Source organism: Panthera pardus, unplaced genomic scaffold (genome assembly GCF_024362965.1).
Source record: "Panthera pardus isolate Hobbes unplaced genomic scaffold, ASM2436296v1 HiC_scaffold_17, whole genome shotgun sequence".
NCBI classification, from domain to species: domain Eukaryota; kingdom Metazoa; phylum Chordata; class Mammalia; order Carnivora; family Felidae; genus Panthera; species Panthera pardus.
In genome coordinates this window covers 113,481,076-113,497,345 of record NW_026526732.1, presented here as the reverse complement: position 1 = coordinate 113,497,345, position 16,270 = coordinate 113,481,076, and the positions used below count along the sequence as shown (strand labels likewise).

The following is a 16,270-nucleotide window of genomic DNA, read 5'->3' as shown; positions in this document are numbered from 1 at the left end:
CATCTGATTCTATTAGAGGTGGAGTGCGAACGTAGGTGTTACATTCCCAAGGTTGAGAAGTGGATCGAGATGTGTAGAGAAGAGCGTAACTCGGACAGAATGCTCCCGAAGTCTTGAGCTCCAGTCCAGACTCCGCGATTTCACTTACTGGGTAGGTGATCTCTGTCAATTTACCTCACTCTTCTGAGCCTCAGTGTCCTCAAGTCTCAAATGATGGTGCATAATAGTACTAAAAATACACATAGACAAACAGCTACAGCAGCATGTGTTTAATACTCTGGTAAGAATTCTGAGCGTTGCAGAAGAAATGTACACAAGTGTGGCAGATTACATTTTCAAAAGCAGCAACAGTGTCCTCCCATCTCGCTTGCTCATCTACTGTGTGACCTTAATACTCTCTGCATTAAGGGTCAGACATCTGTGCTTCTCCCCCCTTGAGTCTGGGCTGGCTTAAGACTTGCCGTAGCCAGTAGAATGTGGGGAGGTGATGTTGTGTGAGTCCTGAGGTGAGGCCAGGAAGGGCATCGTGGATTCCACCTTGCTTGCTGGAACTTCTCCCCTTGAGGTCTTTAGTCTTTGTGTAAGCGATCCATTTGTCCCAAGGCCTCTGTGCTGTGAGGAAACTCAAACTAGCTCAGGCAGAGACACCACAGGGAGAGCTCTTGAGACTTTTTGGAGAGCATAAGAGATACCTGGCCACGCCCTCCCTAATGGTTGCATCCCCGCTGATATTCTAGCAACAGCCCCTTTCTGACTGCAACCATGGGAAAGTTCCTGAGTGGGCACTATCCAGCTGAGCCCTTCTTGAATTCTTGGCCCACAAAGTCCTGGGGCAAACAGATGGAGGGTATGAGCCGTTATGTTTGAGGTGTTGTTACTGTTCAACAAAAGAGATCAGAACGGTAGGGCCCCTAACCTAGACTTGTAGGATCGGGAAGCCTTCCTCAGAAAAATAACATCAGAAATGACATCTTGAGGATAAGCAAGGTTAAGCGGCTGGGTGTGGTGATGGTGCTCCAGTCAAGGACCCAAGCTGAGGGAGAGTGCCCACCGTACAGAGCCCATGGAACATTAAAGGGTACTTAGGTGTTGTTTGAGCTTGCCAGAGAGGAGACAGAGAGGGGCAGGAGAGTCTCCGTGTGGAAGTAATGAGGGTATGGACGGTCACTGAAGGAGCTGGAAGGGGGTGAGGAATAACTGGAAGGGTAAGAGAGTAGAGCCCCTGAGGCAGCAGCGACGAGCAAAGGCATTTCCGTGTTGTGCAGAGCAAGCAAAGCCCATGAACGAAGACCGGGAAAGGGTAGGCAAAGAGGTGAGAGAAAAGCCAGAGTGTGGGGTCCAATCAGAAATGAGACGATTGTAAATAGCTGTCCTTGGTATCTGATAGCTACTGATTGGTCAGGGCAGCGAAGATCTAGGACACGTGTCTGGTTTTGAGTTGCACGAGGGGTGAATGACATTGGCGACGGCAGCTTCGGTGCAGGAGCGGGGACAGGTCATGTTGCTGTGAGTTGAGTAGAGACGGGGTAAGAGTGTCATGTCAGCGCTGAGAAAGGGGCCAGTGTAGTTTGGCTCAAGAAGGACGGGATGGACGGAAAGAAGGCAAACTCTGGCTGTGGAACTTACACGACGGTGGAGAGGTTCTACCTTCACACTCTCCTCTATACGGTCGCAGCCGCTTGAGATGTGGCTAGTGCCACTGAGGAATGGAGCTTTAAGTTTTATTTAAGTTTAATTGACTTGATTGAAAAAAATACATGCGACGAAGGGTGATCGTGGAAGAGAGGGCGAAGAGTACGGGATCTGTAGGAAGAGAAAGAGATTTTTTGAGGGAGTTTTTGTTTTTGTTGCTGTTAAGATAGTAGAGACTTGTGCACTTTTTGTTTTAACGTTTATTTTCGGAGGAGAGAGAGACAGGGGCGAGTGGGGAAGGAGCAGAGAGAGAGGGAGACACAGAATCCGAAGCAGGCTCCAGGCTTCGAGCTGTCAGCACAGAGCCTGGCGCAGGGCTCGAACCCACGAGTCATGAGATCCTGACCCCAGCTGAAGTCCAATGCCCGCTTGACTGAGCCACCCAGGCGCCCCGAGACTTGGGTACTTTTAAATACCGGTGAGTATTAGGCGGCAAAGAGGAGCATTTGAAGTTGCAGGGCAGGAGCAGGGAAGGAATCAATATGGTCTCTTGAGGAGAAAGGTCGTCGGTTGATGGGATCTAAAGCCGAGACGTATGCCTTGGCTTTTTGGAATGCTCGGGACCAGGGGCCGTGGGAGGGAAGAGGGAAGGGAGTGTTGATGGCTTTGGATGCCGTCGGGTGTGTAGGCCGGTGGCGGGAAGCGGAGTGGGTTTCCAGCTGATGGATTCCGCGTTCTCTGCGGGGTGGGAATTGAGCTCATTTGTTGCCACGGAGGGGAAGCGTGGTGAGGTGGAGGTTTCAGAGAGTTGGGGACATTTAAAACAGCCTTGTGGAGAAGACGAAGTTGCCCAGTCTGTCTCAGATGCAGAGAACATCTGCGCCCTCAGGCTTTCGGATTCTGCAGCCACGGTTACTACTGACGCTGTTGCGACACGGGCCCACCTACGCCTGCCTCCTAGCACCTCGTCTCCGGACACTTGTCACCTCCATCTTTTAGCGTATTTATTCACCTGCCGGCTGTGTTGCTCTTGGTCAATTCCAGGTGTGCAGGACCCGTCACCTAAATTCATCCCTATTTCCCTGGCGCGCGTAGCACGATTCTGCTCCCACCGAGGAGGCTCGGGAAATGCTTGCTGAGTGAGGGAATGTGTGAGTGAAGAAAGAAGAGATGCATGGCGCTCAGGAAAACCCCTTCTCTGACTCAGGTTCACCTTCCTCATTCATATGCATGATTGGCTTCATTTCTATTTCACATTTCTGGCTTACACATAGCTGGAGCCTCTCCCTGTTCTAATGATGCTTCAGAGAGGCATAATGTAAAACCAACCGAAGTGATGCCGTATGGAAAAGAAGGGCTGCTATTTTTGAGACTGTTTTTTTTTTTTTCCTTGCTAAAAATCTTTATTTTTGTGGAGTCCAGACATGGCCTGAAAGCTGACACTTGCGGGGGGGGGGGGGGGTTCCTTTTTCCCCAGTGTAACTGACCTCACAGAGTTCCTGCTCTTATCCCTCATTCTCCAGGGTATAAACAAACACTGGGATTGGCCAGAGCCCTGACCTTCCGGATGATGAAGGCTCACTGGGGTTAAATTCTAACCAAGATCTTTCCCCTGGGTCTCAAATTCTATCATGTTGTGCTATATTTACCAATGATGTTACACTTTATCTTTATCTTAGCCAATATTTAACTTTTGTGGAGGGAAAACATGTCATGAATGCATTACTCATAAGTTTCCATATTTCCCAAAGATTTTGGCAAGTGGCAGAGATGAAACTTCTGGGGTCCTATTAATACAGTTGAACTGAAGCCAAGTGCCAAATTTTAGCGAATTCAGAGGGGTAGAAATGGGTTTGTGTAGAGGCTAGCGGAAATATGCTAAATGATTTCACATGGCTGGTTGATCAGTTATCAGCCTTTCCGTCGCAATGGTCTTCTTAGCTTGGGAATCAAATGGTTGTTAAAACAGGCAATTAAGAATGAAGAAAATGGGTCTTATTCACTGAAAATATGGGGAGCTCACCTCTTTTTTCCCCTAATTCCAGTCTCTGTTCAATTAAATATATAGCTGCCAGTGGGAAGATGTAAGGATGGACTGAAATTTTTCATCATCCCATTTTTGTGCTAACATGTAAGCTTCTGAACCGGAACATCTTTGTGCGAATAAAATACCTCTTGGCACTGGTGGCTTGGGGGCTGCCGAAACCCATAGTGTTTTAGAAAACTGAAATAGGCTGTTGAAAGAAGAATTTTTATTGATAAACACCCTTTAAAATTCATTATTTATACCGCAAGCTGAAATCCGACCATAGAAGCTCTTCTCTTGATTTCCCAAGCGACCTCATAAAAGGTTTGGGCTAACGTTCTGTAATTCCAAAATCCAAAGAAAATAAATTTTATCCAGATGCTGGGCTTGGGGATGTGTGTTGCATTACCAACAAAACCGAATATTTGTTTTTTGGAAAATCTTACTACTGTATATAATTTAAAGTAAAGGTTATATCTGTTTCTTCTTTCTTGTCCAGTTTCTTGTTTTCAGCCTCCAATGCCACTTTCCCACTTCTGAGTCTCTGGCCTTTCCATGTTTGTCGACAGTGTGCATGATTAAAATGATATTTTCATATTTCAATGTAGTTGGAGCTCCTTAAAGCAGGGGGTTGTAAGTGCAAAAAAAAAAAAAAATAGATATGCAGTTCCCTAATGGCTTATTACCATCACATTTGCAATTCAGATCAGCTTCTAAATTGACTGAAATTTTTAAACACATAGCAGGCAGTTTAAACTAATGATTGTCTGGAGGTTCACATCTGACATGAACTAAGCTTCTGTTCAAAACAAATTGCAAATAATTCCTCCCTTAGAGTCAAAATGTCACTTTTAAAACTCCATGTTATTGCTAGATTTTTGTCAGTTACATACAAAAAAAGAAAATCTGCTTTTATCTGGAGTATTCTACCTTTGAAAGGACGGAGTGACACCATTTTCCTATTAAAAAAAATAACACAACAACATGTATCTGTATATATGGCTCTTCTACATCAGTTTCACTAGGAATCGCCCCCCTCCTCCCCCACTTCCCCCTTCAAAAATCCTAATTGTAAAGTAAAATACCCTTGGGGCAGTGGTAGGCCCAAGTTGCTTAGCAACCCTCAGCAGGTAGCGGGATTCAGCTGCAGCTGTTCTGATTCTTTCCTAAAGAACCTTCTTATTACTGTTTGTGTTAATCTTTAACCAGGCTTTTAAACTGCAGTCTTTCTCTCGCGTCTCTTGTTGTTAGATTGAGGGGGCCTACTCAAATGTTGTCCCAGAGGTAATGGTATTAAGGGTGGCTGTTGAATGTTTGAAGAGTGATAAGCCCTAAAAGGAATTAGAATTGCATGTTCCAACTCACCTTCTTTTACATTCTTCAAAAATATCGTGAAAATTCTACCCTAATAGAAACAACGGTTGGTGTTGACACACAGCCTAAACCCGCTTTTGCTCCCCGGCTTATAACTAAGGTGAGGCCGCTTCACTCTAACCGTTCGTTTTCAAAAGCCCCACCTTTTCCTGCAAAGACCACTTAAGGAATTCATTTAGAAGTTGTAGATAGCGGTTAGACTGATTCCTAAGTCTCTTGATTTAATTATGGGAGAGCTAGGTATGGATGGGTGGGTATAAAGACAGATTTAATAGGGCACTGGTGGATCTCCCTCTTCAAGGAGGTGTTTCTGTTGGGGGGCTTCCTTGGACTTGAAGTTGACCAGTTCTTCAAGGATAAATCAGTGTTATGTGACAGGGAGGCACATTTAACTTTAATTAGCATGGGGACCTCATCGTTTCCGCTGTTATGAAGTTTGGGCAAATTTCAGAGACCGCCCACAGCTGTTATTAGCCAGTGGCGGTAAGCTCATAAAACATTTTAAAATAAGGCTCTTTCTCCATTTCCGTTAAGCAACACAAGACAAAGTGAAGAAGGTCTTTTCTGAGGTCTTTTTACTCCCTTTCGCTCAGTAGATTAGAAAAAAGAAATCTTCACGGATGATTCACTCCCAGGACCTTCACTCCATGTCATTTAAAAGGAATTTAGGCCTTTTTCCATCATAGCATTTGGTTACAGACCTGGTCCTGTCCAACATAACATGTGCTTAATAGTACTGATTAACTGACTTGGAAATTGGAGAAAGGTCAGAGTATTTAAAGGAGATAACATTTTCATATTTTTCGGACCTTATTGAAGTTACTCCATATAGATATAATCTTCAAATTTTGGATTACACACACACACACACACACACACACACACACACACACACGATTATTAGCCTCCTGATTTCTGCATTCCATTGATATTCTCCTTTTTGTCTGAGGCGGTTTTAAAAATACTTTGATCTTATGTAAACAACCAAAAAGTATAACTTCTTACAAAGTTCAATAGTTGTTACCGTCCAGTATCTATTGGGCTTTTGTGGATAAGTTCATTTTTATTCCTCTGAATACATCAAATGTGGGAAATGTACCTTATATTTCTGCTGGAGAAACGGAGACAGGGCACTTGTTACCACATTGTAGGCTGCCGTGGTTGATTGCCTTGGAGGTGTCATGATATCAGACAAGATCGGGCACATTCATGGTGGTATGGCTGTAGACTGGAAGTCTCATGATAACAGGTAAGTGACCCTCTATGTAAGGCAGCATTCAGATTTCCACTGAGATCAGTTTTGCATTCAGAATGCCAGTGCCTTTTTTCTTCTTTCCAAGGAACGTTCACCATACCATTTACAAATGATAAACCCTCTCTGTAGTTTTGATTTGTCTGCTGTTTAAACTCCAACCTCTGTCTTTTATCTTTCTCTTGCCCTAAGATAAATTATTTTGTTACATGAAATGATTGCCCAAGTGGGTCAATTAAGTTCTTAATACAGTTGGTGTTGATTATGATTTTCCTAATGAAACTATCGATGTGAAATCTTCAAGGCAACTTATAAGAGTAAACTCCTTGATGAATTTAAAAGAAAATTCAGGAAAAAGAAGACTGTTGATAAACATGTTGGTAGGTTTTCTTCTATCAAAACTTAGTTTATCAAATAATAATTTGTCAAATGTCAGTAGGAGAGAATATCAGTTTAGAAAAGGGCGATTTGAGACCGTGTGTTTATGCCTGGATTGTGGATCCATTTTCATGGGGTTTGGCCTTCATCTCTACAGTCAGAGGGAACATAGGTCCCATGCCTGAGATCAGTAGGTGCTGTGTTCCTGTTATATCCGGGCAGCTATCTGTGTCTACTCAGGGCAGACTGTTATGTGGACCTCGTGCCTGCCTGCTCCTCATTTATGCCCAGGATCTGTGGCTTCAAAACCATCAGTGCAGATGCCGGAACTATAGCCCCAACCCTGAGTGGTGTATTAGGTTGCAGTGACCCACTCTGGGCTCTGTGGCTTCCATTGTGGCTCATTATTTAGGTATGAACACACATTTTTATTCTTTCCACCCTCACCCCCACGGTCAGTTTTTTCTTTGCTTGGTTTTTGTTTTTTGGTTTTTGTTGGACGAACGTAGATATGAATAAAACACAATAGATTTTATTCCTCCTACGATATATTTTTGTTAAATGGAAAAGATCCTCAGATTGGTTTAGTCCCGAGTTTTTCAAGTGTGGCCCTACTGAGATTTTGGACTTTACATTTGGGACAGTAATTCTTGGTGGTTGAGACTGTCCTGTGCATGGTGGAATGTCCAACGGCACCCTGGCCTCTACCCACCAGATGCCAGTGGCACCTCCCCCAGTTGTGACAACGCAGAATGTCTCCAGGCATTGCCAGATGTGCGTTGGGGGCCCCCAAGCACCCCCTGGTTTCGTCCTTGACTCAATGTGTGGTGACCAGGATAGCCTGTCACCATCACCTATAATCTCAAGAGCCCCTGAATCGGAATCTGTGTTTTTAGTCAGATTTCCCAGGTGATTTCATACGAACATTATTGTGTGGAAAGTACTGATTATGTTCAGTAAATTTGGGCATATTCACTTCTTAGGCTGAGACAGCACAGTTCCAGGGGTTGAAGTGTCATTGTAGCAGATTCCTCAGTCTGCAAGGTGATGTATATGTTGGCAAATGTACTTAAAGCAAGCGTATTCGAAATACTTAAGAAAAATGAAAGGGCGTTGACTAAAAAGTCCTCCCCTCCAGTAATTATCAGACCGTCTTAGATTTTGATCCACTTTCTACCATATGATTATAAATGAATGATACTTGGGAAATATTTCTGTATCTCCCAAGCTAATCCATACGGAACGCTAATGATAATGAATACTGTAATTTATCAGGTATACATTATGTACTAAGTGCTCTGCTACGTACTTTGATCCTGATGACAACTCTGTGAGGCATTCGCCTAATTCGACAGATGAAGAATCTAAGACTTCGAGAAATTAAGTACCTTTGTCCCGATCACGGATTTCTCCAAAGTGAAAGGCCCAGTATCCAGGCTCACGTTCTTGGCCATCTTCCTATTCCACTTCGCCTTCGAAGGGGAGAAGAAACCATAATGAACATTTTTTTTCCAGCTAATTATGCCTATACAACATCCACACAGATTCTCAGCCCCAGGAACGAGCAGGGGGGAAGAATCATTATTTTTCTTTAAGGCTCTCTTTTGTTCTATCTTCTTAGGCAGGGGTCTCATTATACCTTGAGAATGTCTGAGTGTAGCCAACAGCTTGAGGTGAAGAGCAGATCTCCCCATTTCCATCCCTGTGCCCTGATAGAATTAGCTATCAGTGACAACAAAGCCACACGGTACACTGTAAGAGGCATCCTTGGAAAAGATCGTTTTGTCTCTTGTTTTTGAGATTTGCCCACGGAGTGCTAGGAATATGAACTATAGACTGCTTAGCTGGCCCAAGGTTTAATAAGTACACACAAACTGAGAGAGAAAATTACATGTGGCATTTACATGATTTAATTGGAAACTAATACCTCTGATTTTTTTAAAATTTTTTCCCTTCCTTAGAGAACCCCTCTGCTTTTGCTTCTGATCCTTTCTTCAGCTGAACCTCTTCAACTCTATCACCAACCTATTTTTTATTCAACCTATATTCCGTCAGATGGTATTCCCAGCTTCCTTTTATCACCATGGTGACACCATGTGCTTATGCCTTTATTAAAAATTTATCTTAAATAGATCTTCTAGGAACTCGTCTTTTAGGCAATGACAGTTTTTCAGTTTCAAATCCACCCTAATGTCCAGATACTGGGAATTTGTGTGCAAATATTATTCCGCTATTACTATAAAGGGAAATAAAGCAAAATGTTTAAAATTAGCTTCTATTCCTGCTAGTTACTTATGCGTGGAAAAGACATTTCATATGCATTCCATTCTTACTTTCCAAGCCCACTTGTCACACATTCTTCCTAAAGAAGAACTTTATGTAGGCTTGAGTGAGCTTATATGATCATCCATTATTGGCAAATTTTAAACTTTTAAAAGCGTGTCCAGAAATATATCCTATGAAAAAAAATCAGAAATGCTTATTAATAAAGATTGATATGGATCTCGTTGGCCTCATTTAAAAGCTTAAAAAGTACATATATGTCCAGCAATGACATGAAGATGAAATAATACTGTAGCAGTGTGGTTGAACAATGTGCATTTCTTAAGAATGATATTACAAATAATTGAAATAATTTTAGTGGTGGGAAAAGGAGTCTGTGTTAATTGAAAAAAGATACAAAACTTAGATGTGAGAAGATTTCTATCTTGATAATTATATCTATAGCTTTTTAGTTAAATATCTTTTGTTATATGTGTATTGATCTAATTACACAATTGAGTAAATGCCACATGTTAATAATGGCTCTACCTGGTTGAGTAGTTTATGGGTGATTTTTATCTTTCTAAATCTTTTCTCTGTTTTCTGCAGTTTCTTTAGTGAGCATGAAAAGCCTTTGAAATCAGAAAGGAAAAAAAGGAGTATTTAAATATAAAATTAATTTAATTCTACCTGGATTGCACTAATATGATTAAGAGGTTCCTGGGATTTGCATATTTTTCTTATATTTAAAGAGTCTATTGTTACAGAAACTACTCTTAACCTGGTGCTTTTGTTTTAGAAGAGGGTTTCAAAACAATTATTCCAGATGAAGGACAGAGACTATTGTCTTCACCACGGATAATGAAAAATGAGTTACAAAGAGACAGGAACAAAATCAGGGGACATTGTCCCAAGTGTGTATAAATTAAATAGCTAATTTTCCAAAAGGTCAAATCTGGAGTCTGCAGATGGGTTTGACAATAGAAAAGATTGCAGGGATATTTTTCATTATAATTAAACAAAAATGCACTTAAATAAAGCAGAATGTAAGAAGGTGCTTTTCTGTGTGGATATGATAAATGGGTATTTGGGGGGGGGGGATTCTCGAAGGATGATGTTAGGGTAGTAAGAAAAAGGTTCAGAATTTGGCCACCAGAAACATGGGATTCTAGATTTGACTCTGCCATTATGAAGACTTGGACCCATCATTTAATCTCCCTTGACCTCGGTTTCTTCACTCATAGTACATGAAGGGTTTGATGAGACGCTGTCTAAAATCCCTTACGGTTGAGAGTCTTGATTAACCCTACTGTGTCCCATGTTCTCGTAGCACACATCAGATTGTGGGAGTTTCATTTCTGAAACTTGGCTCAATGTCCTTGCTGATCCTCGGTGAAAACAACTATGTAGGCATCTCTGGTGATGATAGGAATGCTTTGGTGGCCAGTCAGCTCTGTTATTCTCTCCAACTAAATGAAGCCAAGCAAAGCACACAAAATCTCTTCTTAATTTCCACCAAACAGTGCTTTTTCACTTAGAACGCTATGTACACATGTGGAAATATTTCCTCTTTTATAAAATGCTAGTATAAATTTGTGATGAGGGCCAACAAATGATGACAAGAGCTGTTCTGTTTTATGAATACAAGTATCTGTTAAATATATCTGATGTGCACTTGTATATATGAATGCATGTATTAAAAAGATAGTTAATTGTTAAGCCTAGATTAATGTATTTGTTTTTAAAGTAACTTTATTGAAGTACAATTGATATTTAACAAACTGCACATATTTTAAGTATATAATTTGGTAAGTTTGATACTTGGATATACACATAATCCCCCACCCAAACCAAATTAGTAATCATAGCACTACCCCAAAAAACAATGTCTTGTTTCCAGTTGTAATTCCTCTGCAAACTCGTACGTAGCATTAAGTTTGGTTCAGAGTTATTTTTTGTTCTTTGCAATGTGGATATCCAATTATTCCAGCACTATTTGTTAAAACGTTGTTCTTCCTGTTCCTTAAAACTTTGTTCAAAAGCATTTGATTCCCTGTGTGGGGGTTATTTCTGAAGTAAACAATTCTGTTTCATTGATATGGTTGTGCCCCTGTATGTTAATTCTACTTTGTCTTGATTCCTATAGTTTTATAATATGTGTTGAAGTTAGTATAAGTCCTTCACATTTGTTCTTTTATTTATCCTAAAGTAGTTTTGGATATTTTAGATCTTTTGAATTTTCATAGAAATTTTAGAGTCAGCTTATTAATTTCTAGAGGGAAGCCTGCTGAGACTTTTATTGGAAGTGCACTGAATGTCTAAATCAGTTTGGGGACATGTGGTAACCTGATGATATTGAGTTTTCTGATCTGTGAACACAGTGCATCTCTCCCATTTAGGTGTTCTTTAATTTCTCTCTGCAAAGTTCTGGATTTCTCAGCATGCAGGTTTTGTATATCTTTTGTCATATTTGTATTTAAATCTTTCCTATTTTTGACACTTATATAAATAGTATTGCCTCTTTCAGTTTCACTTTCTGAGTATTTATTACCAGTCTATAAAATTACAATAGTTTGTTTTTGTTTTTGTTTTGGTGTTGAACTTGGATCTCATGATCTTGTTAAACCCGATGTTTAGTTCTAGATTTTTGTGGGTAGATTTCATAGGATTTTCTATATAGATGGTCATGTCATCTGGAATTAGTGGTAGTTTAACTTCTGCCTTTCCAATCTGGATGATTTTTATTTATTTTTTCTTATCTTATTGCACTGGCTTAAACCTCCAGTAAAACGAAGAGTTCATGTGGTGACAGCAGATGTCATTTCTTTGTTAATATTTTAGGTGAAGAGCACTAAGTATTTCGCCACTAAGTATGATGTCAACTGCACATTTTTTGTAGATATTATCATGTTGAAGTTTTCTTCTGGTGCAACTTTCCTGAGAGGTGTTTGTTTGGTTGGTTTTTTAAACCAGGAATGGATTTGAGTTTTGTCAATGTTTTTTTCTGCATCTATTGCAATGTGTGTGTGTTCATCAGTTAATATGGTGAATGACATTGATTTTTTTAATGTTAAACCAGACATATGCTGGGATAAACTCCACTTAGTTATAATGCATTATCTTAAAAAATAGATAGATATAGATAGATAGATAGATAGTTGGATTTGATTTGCTATAGGGTTAAACGCTTTTTGCATTTGTGTTCTCTTGGGATACTGGTCTGAGGTTTTTTATTCTTGTAATGTATTTGATTTTGGATCCAGAGTGATGCTGTTATCACAAAATCAGTTGAGACGTATGTTTTATTTCTTCCCTCAGTGTTTGAAAGAACTGACTACTAAAAATCCATGTGGATGGAGTTTTCTTTGTGGGAAGATTTGAAGTTAACAAATTTAATTTCTTAATAGATACAGTGCTGTACAGGCTGTTTCTTCTTCTGTGACCTTGAGTAGCTTGCGTCTTAAGCCATTTGTCCATTTCATCTAGTTCTCAAACTTACAGGCATAAAGTTTATAATATTTTTATTAGGCGTTCCAGTTATCAGTTTATTACCTCTCAGCTTAAAATCTACTCTTCTTTACCTGCTCTGTGAGCTTTAAACATTTCTCCTTTGCAGCAATTGTGATAATAAGCTTTGTTGAAAGAAGGCACTGGAGGGCATTATGGAGGAGTGAAGTTTCTTCCTGGTTCCTGTTGGGAGTCCATGCTCCATGTATATTTTCCCATTTTTGCAGTGAGGGCTTTTGAGCAAAGAATTCTGGCACCTGAGTTAAAGGATGATTGAATAGAACTATAAAGATAGAGATATCCGGGGAGAGATAGCGATTTATCTCCGGAGAGCTATTTGTTTACATTTGTTTATACTCCAGGTGGTTATATAGAAGGGAGAGAGGAGGGGATCTCCAGAGAGGATTTGTTTATATTCTGGAGCAAAGGTCTTTCTAAAGGGGAGGATGGCTCGTCTGCCAGCAGCCCCGTATACGCTTTGAGTTTGTTAATTTTAGAGTTCTTCTCTTGTGGGACAAAGCCCCTTTTTGTGCACAGGGTGCGTGCGTACAGGGCATCGCGGTGCATTTTCCTTTGGACATTTGGGACAGTTTGCACATGTGGAAATAGAGTACGGGATGCTCCGCTGCATCGCCGTGAGGGGGAGCGGAGGCACGAGGAAGGGACGCCCTGTTCTGTATGTAAAAGGTCTATCCCGCGAAGAAGAAGACACTTCCCTTGCTCACACGTGCACGCCCCCCCCCCCCCCCCCCCCCCCACGTACTTGTGTATACGCGCACGTACACATACGGAGACATCTGTGGCAGGCTGGCTCGTCAGCCTGCAGGTCTGGTAACATTTCAGCTCGCTTGCAGTTGCAGACGTCACGGTTCCAGCGTGCTGTGCTGCGTCTGTGCCCCTGCTGCGCGGTTGTCAGCCTCGTGTCGCCCCTGCCGCTGTGCGCAGTCACCGCGGTGCTGCTGACACGGGCACCATATGCTCCGGGTGTCACTCAGCCTTTTTTGATCCACGGGGTCCCAGCGCTCCAACCTCCTCCGCACAAGCTTCCCCCAGCCTCTTCCCGTGTGTATTCCGCGGGGTCATTCTCCACAGCCTTCCTGACATAGACGCTGCGTATCCCAGCTTTTTTTTTTTTCTGCATCTATTGAAATTGTGTGTGTGTGTGTGTGTGTGTGTGTGTGTGTGTGTGTGTGTGTGTTGATCAGTTAATACGTGAATGACCTTGATTTTTTTTAAGTTTATTTTGAGAGAAAGTACAAGTGGGAGAGGGGCAAAGAGGGGGAGAGCGAAAATCAGCACTGTCAGCGCAAAGCCCCACGCAGGGCTTGAACTCCTGAACCATGAGATCATGACCTGAGCGGAAATCAAGAGCCAGAGAGAGGTTCAACCGACTGAGCCGCCCAGGCGCCCTTGACTTTGATTTTTAATGTTGAACCAGACTGATATTCTGGGATAAACTCCACTTAGTTTAGCACCCCACGCCTTCGGTGAGTGCACCCCCAACACCTTGACTCCTTTTGTACTCTCATTCACCAGCATTGTTTCACCTGCAACTGTGAGACTCTGGTTGGTCATTCCCTCCCTCTTTCCTTCCTTCTCCTTAGCATCTCTGGCTTAGGTAACCCAGTTATCTTCTCTGTCATGGGGTGGTCGGTAAGACCGACTTTCCTTTTTTAAAAAAAATGTTTTTTAAACCTTTATTTGTTTTTGAGACAGAGCATGAACGGGGGAGGATCAGAGAGAGAGGGAGACACAGAATCTGAAACAGGCTCCAGGCTCTGAGCTGTCAGCACAGAGCCTGATGCGGGGCTCTAACTCACAGACCGCTAGATCATGACCTGAGGCCAAGTCGGACGCTTAACCGACCGAGCCACCCAGGCGCCCCAAGACCGACTTTCCAATAAGGTCTGTATTCAGGCTTGAAGAAGGCATGGTTTCCAAGTTTATTCCTCCTTGAATACTCTTCCTCAACTTACTTTTGTTTTCGTAGAGTTTTCCTTACATCTTTCTCATTGCCCTTCATTATATTCCTTTTTAGAGTTAGGCAGCTTTTATTTATGAAAGACTCTTAAATTAGTTGTCCCATGCCATTCATTCATATAAAGTACAGTGACCCTGCAGGGCCATAGGGAGAAGAGCTCACAAAACTCAGTCATTAATTATTATTTATATCAGCACTTCTCTGTTCGACTGTGTGTTTTCTGTGCCCTGATTAGATTTGGACTGATATTTGACTGATAAAAACAAAATTGTAACTGACATACAATAAATATATTTTTTTAAGTTTTGTGTATTTATTTTGAAGGGGGGAGAGAACAAGGGAGGGGTCAGAGAGAGAGGGAAACAGAGAATCCCAAGCAGGCTCCACATAGGCAGTGCAGAGCCCAACACGGGGCTTGAACCCACAAACTGTGAGATCATGACCTGAGCCGCAACAAGAGTTGGCACTTAACTGGGCCATCCAGGTGCCCCCGGCCCCAAACATTTCTTAATGTCAAATTTAGGGATCACAGAGAAGCTGGGCCAGTGGTACGTTTAGCTTGGGTTCGTCGTATCGGTTGATGTGATTCCCTTTCTTGTATAGTTAAGTCAGTGCTGGTCACCTTGCGTTAGGAATGACTTCTGGGATTACTTCTGTGTACCTGTTGTCACCTGCTTCTCAGTGGGAAGTACCCAAGCTATGTGAACATGTCCTGTGGCAGTAAGCCTGGACCTACGTGGCTACTGGAGGGAAAATACGGTTTACAATATATAAATGTCCAGGGCCTTGTCTGCACAAAATTGTTCTAAATTCCATATCCATGTGTGCAAGGACCTGATACAGGTTTTCCCAAGTTACTAGCAAAACTCTAAATTACTGATAATGCATCAAAAAGCAAAAAGGGTCCTTTCTGAACTATTAATAGAAAATAACATTTTATTAACCGTGTTCAAGTAGAGATTAAATTAGCTATCTAGCATCTTTACAACAGGGAATCAAAGAGGTTGGGACCAAAAAAAATGTAGGCAAAACTTAACTGCGGTTACCACAGAGTCTGACAGGTTATTAATACAAATGTTTGTTTTCCTTGAATTTATTATGTTTGTGGTATTGGTCAGCTTTTGCATTTTGAAATCTGTTGCATTTCATTGGTTTCGTTTCAAAGGTTTATGTTTATACCTAATTTTATATCCACCATTTTGTATTTTTCTCTTAAGGTAGGAACCCCGAAATGTATGAGCTTCTAGTCTCACATGAACTGGGTCCGTCCTTGCCTCCAAATCTTGTTTTACTTGGTCATGTCCTAGCGAGTGAATGACCCAGTGCGTGGTATTGTTTATGATATTAGAGACTATGTAGAGATTTTGAATACAAATATTGATGATGATGATGGTGTCAGGGCTGGCCGTGTTGACCGTAATAGCAGTGATGATAATGAATGGCTTTTTCTTTGAATCACAGATCAAACTAAATCCATTAACCACCTTTTGTAGAGACACATCAAAGATTTCTTTTTGTTTGCTCAAAATTATACCTACTGCAATTTAAACGTACTTGGTCTTTGTCCTCACTCAACAGTGAGAACCTCTGGTCAGCATTTGCTGTGTATCTCTTGATGTGGTTGAGGTCTATATTTCATCAACCCAAAATCAGAGCACACAATTTTCCCCTGGTTATACATTTATGGTATTAAACAATATGGTATTTCAAGCTTTATGAAAACATCTGGTTAATTTATATTTGCTCATACACTTAAAGAATTGCCTTTAGTATAGAAAACACATGAGAATTAAGTCTGTACTTCACATACATATCAAAGTACGTGAAAATTGTACCGGAAAATTGGGGACAATGTTAT

At 41.4% G+C, this 16,270-nt stretch overlaps 1 long non-coding RNA gene across 1 annotated transcript in view; it reads left to right on the top strand.

Moving 5' to 3' along the window:
- Nucleotides 1-16,270, top strand: part of LOC128777703 (uncharacterized) — a 213,705-nt gene that overhangs the window by 187,495 nt on the left and 9,940 nt on the right. The gene's annotated exons all lie outside the window — the stretch shown is intronic.